General features: G+C 45.6%; 1 protein-coding gene across 2 annotated transcripts in view; it reads right to left on the reverse strand.

The window, feature by feature from the left end:
- Positions 1–14,642, reverse strand: part of LOC137347289 (E3 ubiquitin-protein ligase HECW1-like) — a 630,030-nt gene that overhangs the window by 451,385 nt on the left and 164,003 nt on the right. The window lies entirely within an intron of this gene.

Here is a 14,642-nt window from a genome sequence, read left to right on the forward strand (position 1 = left end):
TGCTTTTCTTCAATTCCATTCCCATGATTTAAAGCAGCCCCTCCGAACTCCTTGCAAAAATACATAAAGCAGAACACATAGAATTACTGAGAGCTCCCAGGAAGCTGTGCAAAAAGTGTTAACAACAATTTATAGTCTCTTTTGTGTAATGCATTCATGCCATAAAACTTGATTTTTTTCACCTAACTTGAGCCCTTACCTGGCCTGGACTCCACTGGTGGGGCCCACATACACCCTTATGTACATCTGCAACAACTCAACACATCTCCTCCGCTGATGGACTGGGTCCTCATTCAATATGAGGAGTCGGAAGTGCAGGTTTAGAGAGTCCCCATTTTTAGGACCATCCTTGTCCACTGTTTGCTTTGTATGGGATGAACGGAGGCTCAGCCCTTTACAGGATAATAAGGAAACTTCTGGAAATGATGACGACTGGAACAACTGCATCTTCTCCCTTTTCCAGGACGGTTGGTGGGTGGGAGGGGCATCCACCCGTCTCCTGCCAAAATTATGGCTAAACACAAATGAAAATCCTGGAATCCAATAAACTAAAAATGAATTTAATTTATTCACTGTCCTTGAAACAGTGTACTTTTACATAGGTCTTATTCAAGACTGTTTTCCAGTTGTACATCTTTTTTCTAAGTTGCCATCTATTTTGGGGCTCTGTCAGCTTTTTTTAAGCTGTTCATCAATTTTTCTGAATTTTGTAGGTTGGCATGTATGATGCAACAGTGCACTATTCTTACTTTTGCTGTTGCCAACTGGAGGCAGCAAGAATGCTGCTGTTATTGGTATACACTCAAGGAGTGATGAAATGCAGAAAAATAGTGTGGAAAGAGTTGCAGTGGTTTTTGTCAAGGTTCATCCCAAGCAGCTCTGTAACACAGGAGTCTGTGCTCTACGGACTGTTCCCAGGGACGCACACCGTGACAAACATCAACTGCTGCTGAAGGACTATCAATTCGGTGAAAGACGCCCTTTGGTCTGCCCGAAACTTGCTGGTCTTGCAGCGCAAAGAGTTGCCCACGACCGAATGTTGCGGACTGGCACATTCCAAGGTCCAGGACTACGTGCTGAGCGACGCACTAAAGCTTGGGGCAGCAGCGGCAAAGGCTCAATGGGGAAAGACCACTGTGTAAGGTACCCCCCACCAAGGTGAACTGAGGGGCTGGACCAATGAAAAACCCCTCAACTGTATCCAGAAAATATTTGTTTTGCTGTAAAATGTACATATCATGTAAAATGAAATAGAAGGGTTGTGAGGCAACTCACTCCTGTAGTGAAGGAAACTGATCTCTTTTGCACTCCTTGTATTATTTGACTTTGTGCTTTTTGAAACTGTTTTGTAATGTATTTTTTTACATTTTTTTATGAATAAAGTATATTTTGGAAATTAAAAAAATGCAGAAAAATAGCAAGTAGCAAAAAAGAATGCACTAGTTCCAATGCACAAAGTTCAGTTAGTCAAGTCAATAACAGGTCAAAATTCAAGTTTCCCTCAATCTAGCCCTAAATACTGGACTTCAGGATTGAACATTTTGAATGGCCTCCAGTTCCCGATTTATGCAGAAGTTCAGCTGCAATACAAAACGATATGGACAATTTGTCTAGCGATCAATTGCACTCTGCAAAATAATGTTATAATGAGTCAAGCACCTGTCTGGAATCAGGAGTTCAACATGAACGTAGTGAGGCCTAGCTTCTAAGTTCCATGCTAATGAGAGGTTGCTCACCAAGTACAACATCGAGGAATTGGTCCTGTAGATTCTGGAAAGCAGTCTCAAAATATTAAGTCATAAAATAAGAAAAGACATAAAGGGCTGGTATTCAACATGATAGAATATGAAAGGAGGCTGTGGATGCTGTACTGACAGCCTCTGAAAATTAATTGCCCGTCCTGTGCATTCTTGGCACTCAACCTCTGTAGGGTGTTGCTTGGCCTAGATGCACCATCCACCTCAAACTTTGGCCCTACATCAGAGGGACCATGGCTGAGGCTCCCAGGCTGGAAGTTTCCTTGGTGCTAGCCTGGGTGAAGAGTAGCAGTTGTTACATCAGATATGGCAAACTGGCTGCCAAAGGAGCAGAAGTAGGGATCGCCTGGGGATTCCCAGGCTGGGATCATGGCCTGGAGCCCCAAAGAAAAGATTTACACATCTTTAATTTCACAGCCTCCTTCACAAAGCCCCAAGGCTCCTCAGAAGAGTTCAGAGTAACTTTCAAAAAAAGACTTCAAAAGAGAATTGTATAAATGCTTGAAGGTAAAAAATTGCAGAGCTTTGAGGAAAGAGCAGGGGAGTGGGATTGCTCTACCAAAGAGCCAAACAGGCACAATGAGTTGAATGGCCTCCTTCTAAGCTGCATCATTCTATGATATTATAGTGGCCCAGCCACCCACCATCCCCATTTGAAGCAGAATTCCGCTCCTAACCCTAGAAAGCCCAGCAAGGTCAGCAGCAGAGAATGTCAGCCAGCGCATCCAGTGTAAGCACTGGGATTGCCGACCCATGTAAATTCAGGCCTCACCATCTTTCTGGTAGCCTATTACTTAAACTGTTTTACATTCTTACATGTTAAACCAGATACTGGCTAACAATCAAATAGAAACTCTTTCTTGGGATGGAGCCATCGGGCTGTTGTTTGTCATAATATCATACAAACATTTATCGCATTTAAATATCATTGGTCCACTATTTTAAAGGGCACATCAACCAATTATTTTAATAAAATGGGGAATGTAGTGATGGAATTCTAGTTGAGAAATTAGATTAAGCAATCAGTCAATGTAGCATCTACAGTAATAGCGTCTACAGTGACTTCTACCTTGTAGATGGTGGACAGGCTTTGGGGAGTCAGGAGGGTGAGTTACTCATCGCAGGATTCCTAGCCTCTGACCTGCTCTTGTAGCCATGGTATTTATATGGCTATTCCAGTTCAGTTTCTGGTCAATGGTAGCCCTGAGGATGTTAATAGTGGGGGATTCAGCGATGATAATGCCATTGAATGTCAAGGGGAGATGGTTAGATTCTCTCTTGTTGGAGATGGTCATTGCCTGGCACGTGTGGCGCGAATGTTACTTGCTACTTATCAGCCCAAGCCTGGATATTGTCCAGGTCTTGCTGCATTTCTACACGGACTGTTTCAGTTTCTGAGGAGTTGCGAATGGTGCTGAACATTGTGCAATCTTCAGCGAACATCCCCACTTCTGACCTTATGATTGAAGGAAGGTCATTGATGAAGCAGTTGAAGATGGTTGGGCCTCGGATACTACTACCCCGAGGAACTCCTGCAGTGATGTCCTGGAGCTCAGATGATTGACCTCCAACAATCACAACCATCTTCCTTTGCACTAGGTATGATTCCAGCCAGCAGAGGGTTTCCCCCTGATTCCCATTGTTGCCAGTTTTGCTTGGGGTCCTTGTTGCCATACTCGGTCAAATGCTGCCTTGATGACAACGGCAGTCACTCTCACCTCACCTCGAGTTCAGCTCTTCTGTCCATGTTTGAACCAAGGCTGTAATGAGGTCAGCAGCTGAGTGGCCCTGGCGGAACCCAAACTGAGCATCACTGAGCAGGTTATTGCTAAGCTAGAGCTGCTTGATGGTATTGTTAATGATAACTTCCATCACTTTACTGATGATTGAGAGTAGGCTGATGGGGCGGTAATTGGCCAGGTTGGATTTGTCCTGCTTTTTGTGTACAGGACATACCTAGGCAATTTTCCACATTGCAGGGTAGATGCCAGTGTTGTAGCTGTACTGCAATAGCTTGGCTAGGGGCGCGGCAAGTTCAGGAGCACAGGTCTTCAGTACTATTGCCGGAATATTGTCAGGGCCCATAGCCTTTGCAGTATCCAGTGCCTTCAGTCGTTTCTTGATATCACGTGAAGTGAATCGAATTGGCTGAAGTCTGGCATCTGTGATGCTGGGGACTTCAGGAGGAGGCCAAGATGGATCATCAATTCGGCACTTCTGGCTGAAGAGTGTTGCAAATACTTCAGCCTTATCTTTCGCACTGATGTGCTGGGCTCCCCCATCATTGAGGATGGGGATATTTGTTTAATTGTCCACCACCATTCACGGCTGAATGCGGTAGGACTGCAGAGCTTAGATCTGATCCGTTGGTTTTGGGATCGCTTAGCTCTGTCTATCGCATGCTGCTTACGCAGTTTGGCACGCAGATAGTCCTGTGTTGTAGCTTCACCAGGTTTACACCTCATTTTGAGGTATGCCTGGTGCTACTCCTGGCATGCCCTCCTGCACTCTTCATTGAACCAGGGTTGGTCTCCTGGCTTGATGGTAATGGTAGAGAGGGGGAAATGCTGGGCCATGAGGTTACAGATTGTGGTTGAGTACAATTCTGCTGCTGCTCATGGCCCACAGCGCCTCATGGATGCCCAGTTTTGCATTGCTAGATCTGTTCGAAATCCCATCCCATTTAGCACGGTGGCAGTGCCACACAACACGAAGGAGGGTATCCTCAATGTGAAGGTGGGACTTCGTCTCCACAATGACTGTGCGGTGGTCACTCCTACCAATACTGTCATGGACAGGTGCATCTGCGACAGGCAGATTGGCGAGAATGAGGTCAAGTATGTTTTCCCCTCTTGTTGGTTCCCTCACCACCTGCCGCATACCCAGTCTAGCTGTTATGTCCTTTAGGATTCGGCCAGCTCGGTCAGTAGTGGTGCTACCAAGCCACTCTTGGTGATGGACATTGAAGTCCCTCACCCAGAGTACATTCTGTGCCCTTGCCACCCTCAGTGCTTCCTCCAAGTGGTGTTCAACATGGAGGAATACTGACTCATCAGCTGAGGGAGGGCGGTAGGTGGTAATCAGCAGGAGGTTTCCTTGTCCATGTTTGACCTGATGCCATGAGACTTCATGGGGTCCGGAGTCGATGTTGAGTATTCCCAGGGCAACTCTCTCCCTACTGTATACCACTGTGCCGCCACCTCTGCTGGGTCTGTCCTGCCAGTGGGACAGGACATATCCAGGGATGGTGCTGGCAGTGTCTGGGACATTGTCTGTAAGGTATGATTCCGTGAATATAACTATGTCAGGCTGTTGCTTGACTAGTCTGTGGGACAGCTCTCCCAACTTTGACATAAGCCCCTAGATGTTGGTAAGGAGGACTTTGCAGGGTCGACAGGGCTGGGTTTGCCTTGTTGTTTCCGGTGCCTAGGTCGATGCCGGGTGGTCCGTCCAGTTTCATTCCTTTTTTTTGACTTTGTAGCGGTTAGATACAACTGAGTGGCTTGCTAGGCCATTTCAGAGGGCATGTAAGAGTCAACCACATTGCTGTGGGTTTGGAGTCACATGTAGGCCAGACCAGGTAAGGACAGCAGATTTCCTTCCCTAAAGGACGTTAGTGAACCAGATGGGTTTTTACAACAATCGACAATGGTTTCATGGCCTTCATTAGACTAGCTTTTTAATTCCAGATTTATTAATTGAATTCAAATTCCACCTTCTACTGTGGTAAGATTTGAACCCATGTCCCCAGAGCAATACCCTGGGTCTCTGGGTTCCTAGTCCAGTGACAATACCACTACGCCACCCCCTCCCCCATTCTTGAGGCACCCTCTCGTTCTCCTGCCTACATCAGTAGCTCCCACCTCTGATGGTGGGTTCCAAATGTCTCAATGCTTGTTGGCCTTCTATTTACCCTTCAGCCTTAGGAGTCCACCCTCCATCCTTAATTGGATGAATCTCCCAGAGGTGGCCACTTAATTGACTGCTTCCTCGAAAATCACCCTCTGGGTATCAGCGCCGGCATGTGTCGGTTCCCGACCTACATTTCCTCCCGATGACTGGAGCCAGACCCACAAAAAAAAATGTAGCCCAGAAAGTCATAAATACAACTTTTTATTTGAATGCTCAAATAGAAGAAGAACTTGCATTTACACAGTGCTTTTCCACAAATGCAGGACATCTCAAAGTGCTTCACAGCCAATGAAGTACTTTTAAAGTCTAGTCACTGTTATAGTGAAACGCCTGTGCAGCTGCAGTTGTTTCATGGCCAGATATGCTCTGAAGCATAAACGGAGTAGATTCAGCAGTAAGGTAACTCGGATATATTAAAGAAAACACGATATAAATGGGGCATTCTGCTTAATACTGACAGTGGGTAGTAAACCTTTGAAGTGTTCCACTTCCTAGCAAAGACAACCATCATTAGCACAAGATTCAAGTCCCCTCTCTCCTAGCCTGCAGTTTAGTTAGGAAATTATTTAACTGTTATGTATCATTAAATGAAACTAATGAATGGAAAGAAGACCTTCACATCAATATTTACGTGAATTACTAAAAGTGCATTTCAGGCTTCATGTAATTAGAGAAGAATTTCAGGGAGATACATCAGTGACTATTACACAATTACTGAATTTTCAAGTAACCTGAGTAGAGGTATACTGCCTGCAGAAGCAAAGAGCTGTACCAACAGAACAACGAGATGAGTGTCAATATATTGGATCAGAAAGAGAAGAATCCCTTTCACATGATAGTGCACATTATACAAACATATAAATATGATCAATACAATTGGATGGATTTTCATGTGACCATTTCCATTGGGCAGGAGAAGGGCAGAACAAGCCCACCATCTGACTGATAAAACCAGTTTGAAGCCCAACCCACTTTAATTGGGGAAAGGAAGGCCATTCCAGGGGAGGTTTACTGTGAGGATATTAAGAGTGTTATTCAGGAGAAGAGGCTAAACAAATAGGAGTTATTTTTACTGGAGCAGAGAAGGTTAAGGGGAGATTTGTTAGAGGTGTTCAAAATTCTTCGGGGATTTTGATAATATAAATGTGGAAATTCTATTTCCATTGCTTGGTGAGTCAGCAACTAAAGGGCATAAATTTAAAATAATCAGCAAAAGGGAGAAGTTAGGAGAACATTTTAGATGCAGGTCATTAGTAGGATATGGTAATGCGATGGAAGCAGAATCCATAAGAGATCTTAAAATGGAAGTAGCTAAATATTTGCAAAAAAAAATTACAATGGCATGGGGAAAGAACAGTAGAATGAGACTAAATGGTAGCTCTTCTAGACAGCCAATGAGACCATTCAGCCAATGTTATAACATCCAGTGGGTAAGTACACTGTCCTGTGTACTCCTGAATCATCCAGACCAGGAAAGGTCTTTTGTTGGATCCCTGGCCTGTGCTGAGTTGGTTGATAGCCAAGGTGCCAGTTCAGTTGCTACTAATTGCCTTTTGCCTTCAAGTGCAGAGAGGGTAAAAATCAGTCAGGTTTCCTGTTCCTGATTGCAGAAGAGTGACACTTAAGGTAAAAGTGCGTGCCTATGGAAATCAGATGGATCAGATGTGGCTGCAATACCTCTACAGTTGAATAGCACGAATATGCAAAGAAAAGAGCTGTTTGGTTGAGCTACTGAAACACAACTGGCATATGTTGTACCAGAGTCAGCACCCGAGCAGACAAGTCGGAGGAAAAAGATTAATTGTAAAGGTTTCTTTTTCTCTATTTGGAAATATTTTTGTTTTAATAGATATTATCACTAAAACGCGCTGGCGCGAATCATGGTGGCCATCCCCCACTGGACCCGTGCTGCCACGATTACCCGGTGGGCGGCCACTTTACATATTGATGGCAGCCAAAGCCCGCGCCCGCTCCAATCATGTGGTGGGGGTGGCCTCGGCAACGCCGTTCATGGCATCACCTTTTGAAGGAACAGGTGCTGCTGCCATTTTTAAAAGGCTGTCAGCCCTGCAAACAGTACACCATGAAGCAGAGTTCATCCTTTGCCCCACCCCCTCATACCGAATAGAGTCCGAGTTCACCCCTTCCCTCCTTACACCCAGAGTGCAGAGTTCACCCTCTGCCCCAACCCCCCATACCCAATAGAGTCCAAGTTCACCCCTTCCCCCCCTTATACCCAGAGTGCAGAGTTCACCCCTTCCCCCCAATTATACCCAGAGTGCCGAGTTCATCCCTTCCCCTCCTTATACCCAGAGTGCAGAGTTCACCCCTTCCCCCCTACCCGTCAGAGTGCCGAGTTCACCCCTTCCCCCCTTATACCCAGAGTGCCGAGTTCATCCCTTCCCCTCCTTATACCCAGAGTGCAGAGTTCACCCTCTGCCCCACCCCCCCATACCCAATAGAGTCCGAGTTCACCCCTTCCCCCCTTACACCCAGAGTGCAGAGTTCACCCTCTGCCCCACCCCCTCATACCCAATAGAGTCCGAGTTCACCCCTTCCCCCCCCCCTTATACCCAGAGTGCAGAGTTCACCCCTTCCCCCCTACCCGTCAGAGTGCCGAGTTCACCCCTTCTCCCCTTATACCCAGAGTGCAGAGTTCACCCCTTCCCCCCTACCCGTCAGAGTGCCGAGTCCACCCCTTTCCCCCCTTATACCCAGAGTGCAGAGTTCACCCCTTCCCCCCACCCGTCAGAGTGCAGATTTCACCCCTTCCCCCCACCCGTCAGAGTGCAGAGTTCACCCCTTCCCCCCACCCGTCAGAATGCAGAGTTCACCCCTTCCCCCCCACCCGTCAGAGTGCAGAGTTCACCCCTTCCCCCCACCCGTCAGAATGCAGAGTTCACCCCTTCCCCCCCCCCACCCGTCAGAGTGCAGAGTTCACTCCTTCCCCCCCACCCGTCAGAGTGCAGCGTTCACCCCTTCCCCCCCACCCGTCAGTGTAGAGTTCACCCCTCCCCCCCACCCGTCAGAGTGCAGAGGTCACTCCTCCCCCCCACCCGTCAGATTGTAGAGTTCACCCCTCCCCCCCACCTGTCGGAGTGCAGAGTTCACCCCTTCCTCCCCCGACCCATCAGAGTGCAGAGGTCACTCCTCCCCCCCACCCCACCCATCAGAGTGCAGAGTTCACCCCTTCCCCCACCTCGGTGGTGCCAGCTTTCCCTGAATGGGAAAGTGAAGGCGCGTGAGTGCCACATGTAGTGCTGCAGATCGGGAACTGAAGGTAAGATCACTGCGGATTATATTTTAATTCATGCAAAGATGTAATTTAAATATGCTAACTCAGGTCCCGTACCAGAGCTTCTCTGCTGCTGGGAAGCTCGGGCCTGGCAATCCTGGCATTGGGTTCCATGGCAGCCGCTGCCGCTCCGATTTTCCGGACCCACCACGGAACCCGATGTCAGGCTGGGAACAAAATCCAGCCCAGTGGAGTAGGAGGTCAAGATAGATTTTATATATAAATTTTATACTTGCAGATTAAAGAATTAAGGAAGTATCATGGTATATTTTACAGATTAGTACTTTGATGAAGTCATTAACTTAATATGTCCAGTTAAATTTAGTTTAGAGATACAGCACTGAAACAGGCCCTTCGGCCCACCGAGTCTGTGCCGACCATCAACCACCCATTTATACTAATCCTACACTAATCCCACATTCTCTACCACATCCCCACCATTCTTCTACCACCTACCTACACTAGGGGCAATTTACAATGGCCAATTTACCTATTTACCTGCAAGTCTTTGGCTGTGGGAGGAAACCGGAGCATCCGGCGGAAACCCACGCGGTCACAGGGAGAACTTGCAAACTCCGCACAGGCAGGACCCAGAACTGAACCCGGGTCGCTGGAGCTGTGAGACTGCGGTGCTAACCACTGCGCCACTGTGCCACCCCAAATTATTGCTTCCCTTCATCCAAAGAAAAACAATTCTCAATCCCTGATGTAAACTTCAGAAGTGCATAAGAACATTAAGCTCAACAATCATTTTGTTGAATAAGACTATCAGACATCTGAAGTCAAGTCATAGTGACTCTAAAACATCAAAGCTAGCACCTTTTACCCACTAGCTAGGCTATTTTATTTTCCCAGAAAAAATGATTGGTATTCAAGAGATCATCATTGTTTTTAGCTTTGTAAACTAGTACTTTGAGGACAGTGGCTCTCATCTGCACTGTAATAGTGCCTCTGTATCAAACACCAATTTCTACAGAGAGGCACTATCAGACAATGATTACACTGTTACTGCGAAATTCTCTACGAAAATCACACTGCCTTGTTACCTTCCTCACTGCCTTCGAAAGCCTCCTAAAGAGGCATGTGCATCTTTGATTGTTCCTCCCACACCCTTAAATTTCTTGTTTGAAGTTTCTCTCCTCACCTTGTAAATTCCTAAGAGACTTTCTTTTATGTGAGAGACACAACATATAAACATACTCCTGTGCAAAAGTATTACCCAGTTTTACTTAGCTTTACCAGCTTTACTTGGTTTTAAATTTGTAACATAACAAACAGATGGACCAAGTAAAATAGCATCGAAAATTCGTTGATCCTCGTGTAAGTGCCAGGATCTGCTGGCTCGTGACCTCTGGCACTGATAGAACCATAGTATGCAAAGTCAGGGGGAAGGCATCTAATTTCTAATGGCAGACATTTGTGTCTTTGGTGCCTGCCTGCAAAGAAAGATTGGAATTTGTGGTCTACAGTTTTGGGTGCAGGAAGGATGCGCCATCAGTCAGCCTCCTTCATAACTATCAATTGCTTATACATGTTAAATTGTTAAAAGGAGGTCCTGATGGTAAGACTGTTGGCTTAAAACTGTGTTGTGGAATATCAGCTCATCTGTCTTAAAAAAAAACAGTATCCCTTGAGGGCCTGTTTTCCAAAAGATATGGTTTATGTCATCTCCCATTAGATCACCCTGTATACAGATACCACCAGTCATCAGTTTTTGGCTGAGATACTTGTGAAGTATGTCACAGTATCTGTAAGTCATAGACATTCTCAGGCAAGGCGGGGGAGGGGGAGGGGATAATAACTATATAGATTCAGACTCCATGGGGGAAAAAAACATGGATGTGAAGGAAGCCGTGATTGTGCTTTAGTGGCAATAATATGGATTAAATTTTCTAATTGTGTGAAATTTACCAACAGGCAGTATTTCCTGCACAAATTTTCTAACAACACAAGTACTTTTCAAAAGCATATTTGCCACCTCGATGTGCAGACATTTGACAATTCCAGCAAAATTCAGGGTGCACACACCCATGGGATCCATCTCATAGTTGGCAGTATGTACCAAGTTTTGAAATTTAAGTACAAAAGCAAAATACTGTGGATGTTCAAAATCTGAAATAAAAACAGAAAATGATGGAAATACCCAGCATATCTGACAGCACCAGTGGAGAGAGAAACAGAGTTAATGTTTCAGATCGAAGATCTTTCATCTTATAGGGCTGCAACTTGCCATAAAATGGGAAATTGTGGTGACACAAAAGTGGATTAATTGTTCATAATGACACAATGGAGACATATGGGTAACACAGCCTTTTTTGATACTGAAGAGTTGGATGTCCACTGCAGCAAATACAAGAGAGGGTATCCCAATTTGGGACTGAGGTCCACCCTCCAGTAAAAGTACAGGTGCCAACTGAATGAAGGAAGGTTACTGATCGATCGCTGGAGTTACCCAGTTCCTTTGCATCTGGCTGTAAATTAAAAATTGGGTTGGTATCAGGATTAGGTCAAAGGTCAATGTACACATATTCATATACTCATAAAACACCATGTGATATCAAGAAAAAGCTGAAGGCACTGGATATTGCAAAGGCTATGGGCCCTGACAACATTCCGGACCTGTGCTCCAGAACTTGCCACGCCCCTAACCAAGCTGTTCCACTACAGCTACAACACTGGCATCTACCCGGCAACGCAGAAAATTGCCCAGGTATGTCCTGTGCACAAAAAGCAGGACAAATCCAACCCGGCCAATTACCACCCTATCAGTCTACTCCCAATCATCAGCAAAGTAAAGTGAAAGTGCTATCAAGCAGCACTTGCTTAGCAATAACCTGCTCAGTGACGCTGAGTTTGGGTTCCGCCAGGGCCACTCAGCTCCTGCCCTCACTACAGCCTTAGTCCAATCATGGACAAAAGAACTGAACTCCAGAGGTGAGGTGAGAGTGACTACCCTTGACATCAAGGCAGCATTTGACCGAGTATGGCATCAAGGAGCCCTAGCAAAACTGGAGTCAATGGGAATCAGGTGAAAAACTCTCCATTAATTGGAGTCATACCTAGCACAAAGAAAGATGTTTATGGTTGTTGGAGCTCAATCATCTCAGTCCCAGGGCAGTGTCCTAGGCCCAACTTTCTTCAGCTGCTTCATTAATGACCTTCCCTCTATCATTAGGCCAGAAATGGAGATGTACGCTGATGATTGCACAATGTTCAGCACCATTTGTGACTCCTCAGATACTGAAGCAGCAAGACGTGGACAACATCCAGGCTTGGACTGATGAATGGCAAGAAACATTCATGCCACACAAGGGTCAGGCAATGAACATCTCAAAAAAGAGAGATTCTAACCATTTCACCTTGATGTTCAATGGCATTGCCATTGCTGAATCCCCCACTATCAACATCCTGGGGTCACCATTGACCAGAAACTGAACTGGCCCAGCCACATAAATACTGTAGCTACCTGAGCAGGTCAGAGGTTGGGAATTCTGCAGTAAGTACTTCCTCACTGCCCAAAGCCTGTCCACCATTTACAAGGCACAAGTGAGGAGTGTGATAGAATACTCTCCACTTGCCTGGACAGGTGCAGCTCCAACAACACTCAAGAAGCTCGACACCATCCAGGACAAAGCAGCCCGCTTGATTGGCACCCCATCCACCACCTTCAACATTCATTCCCTTCACCACCGACACACAGTGGCAGCAGTGTGTACCATCTACTAGATGCACTGCAGCAACTCATAAAGGTTCCTTCGACAGCACCTTCAAACCTGTGACCTCTACCACCTAGAAGGACAAGGGCAGCAGATGCAGGGGGGGGGAACACCACCACCTGCAAGTTGCCCTCCAAACTATACACCAAACCTGATTTGGAACTATATCGCCGTTCCTTCACTGTCACTGGGTCAAAATCCTGGAACTCCCTTCCTAACAATACTGCTGGTGTACCTACACCCCAAGGACTGCAGTGGGTTTTTTTTTCTTTTTTTTTCTTTTTTTCTGCTTTACTCTGTATCTAACCCCGTGCTGTACTTGCTCTGGGAGTGTTTGATGGGGACAGTGTAGAGGGAGCTTTACTCTGTATCTAACCCCCGTTTTTTTTTTAGTGTAGAGGAAGCTTTACTCTGTATCTAACCCCCGTTTTTTTTTAGTGTAGAGGAAGCTTTACTCTGTATCTAACCCCCGTTTTTTTTTAAGGTGACCTTTGTAGGACTGCAGTGGTTGAAGAAGGCAGCTCACCACCACCTTCTCATGGGCAATTAGGGATGGGCAATATATGCTGCCATAGCCAGCGACGTCCACATCCCCCGAATGAATAAAAAAACTCTTCATTTCTGCATACGTTTCTTGTCGGGTCTATCAAGCATGGCACAAGGGTTTGCAGCCCCACATGCTCCGCAAGGTACTGTTTCAAGCATTGTACAAAGCCAATGAGCTTAATCACACTTTCGGTCACTGTGCTCTAGCTGCATGATACACTCTTGTTGAAGGTGAAAGGTGTCAAACAGATGGTAACATGATAATAAATAAAAACAGACGGTACCATGTCAAGGCCAAGGTGCTCCTCTACTATTAAGAGGTTTTGCAGTGGACTCAGACGCTATGAATACAGAGCATAGTTCTCTCCCAAAAGTCTTCAAACCAATGTTCTATTTTTAGTAATGCAGTTACTGTGGAAGATTGCACAATTAATGCATCATGCCTGCTTCCTGGCCAACAACTACTGATGGGCACAGTGATGTTTTTGCTGGTCAAATACCACCTGAACATTAATGCAAACCTTTCTCTTTGTAAAGACCATGGGGGTGATAAGAAAAACGCAGATGACAACATGGGTACTATGTGCGGCTTTCTACACTTGGTGTTACCTGTGAAATGTGTGCAACTGATGCCTCCATTCCACAGAAATGTGTGCAACTGATGCCCCCATCTGCTTGAGGTGAGTGCTGCTACCATTGCCGATGAGAAAATACATCAACATGCAATCTGGGTGCACAAGAGTGGGACTTCAAGCGATTTTCCACATCCGCCAATACTGTCAGTACGACGATGTTGTCTGAAAATTAGGTGGAACCATTAGGAAAATCTGGAGTGCTACAATATTCAACTTCCAAATATTTCCTTTCTGTATTTATGCTCTGATGTGATGTGTCATTTAAATAAGGCCAATCAGCAATAGAAACATAGGAATTGCTTGATCAAAAAAGACTGAGGTCCATCTAGTTTGCCTTCTTCTATCCTGCCTGATGCACGATCCAATGATAATGGAATTGTTGACTAATCATCGCAGTTAATCTTTGTCAATTAGTTTTCAACAGACCCAGAAATAACATGAGCAATGGAAATATATTCCTGTAGTCAAGTATTTTTTTTAATTCCTCAGTGTATGCAGGAGCATATTCAGCAACAGTATCTAGATCAAAAAAGATGGGCGTGCAAAAAATGACAAAATTAGCCCAAAATGTTGCAGAGAACCACAAAACTGCTTTCACAACTTCCCTCTGTTCGTTGATTTGCAACCTGACAGATGTTGCTGGTAATTTAGCAAATCTGACACAGCATTTATTGCTCCAGAAAAACACTCTGCACCTCACTTCATTCAATTCTGATGTGTGCGCTGAAAACCTGACCCTCTCCGCCAAACAGATGATGGAGGCCGAGAGCATCGGAAGGAG

The sequence above is a fragment of the Heterodontus francisci genome, chromosome 2 (genome assembly GCF_036365525.1).
Source record: "Heterodontus francisci isolate sHetFra1 chromosome 2, sHetFra1.hap1, whole genome shotgun sequence".
NCBI classification, from domain to species: Eukaryota; Metazoa; Chordata; class Chondrichthyes; order Heterodontiformes; family Heterodontidae; genus Heterodontus; species Heterodontus francisci.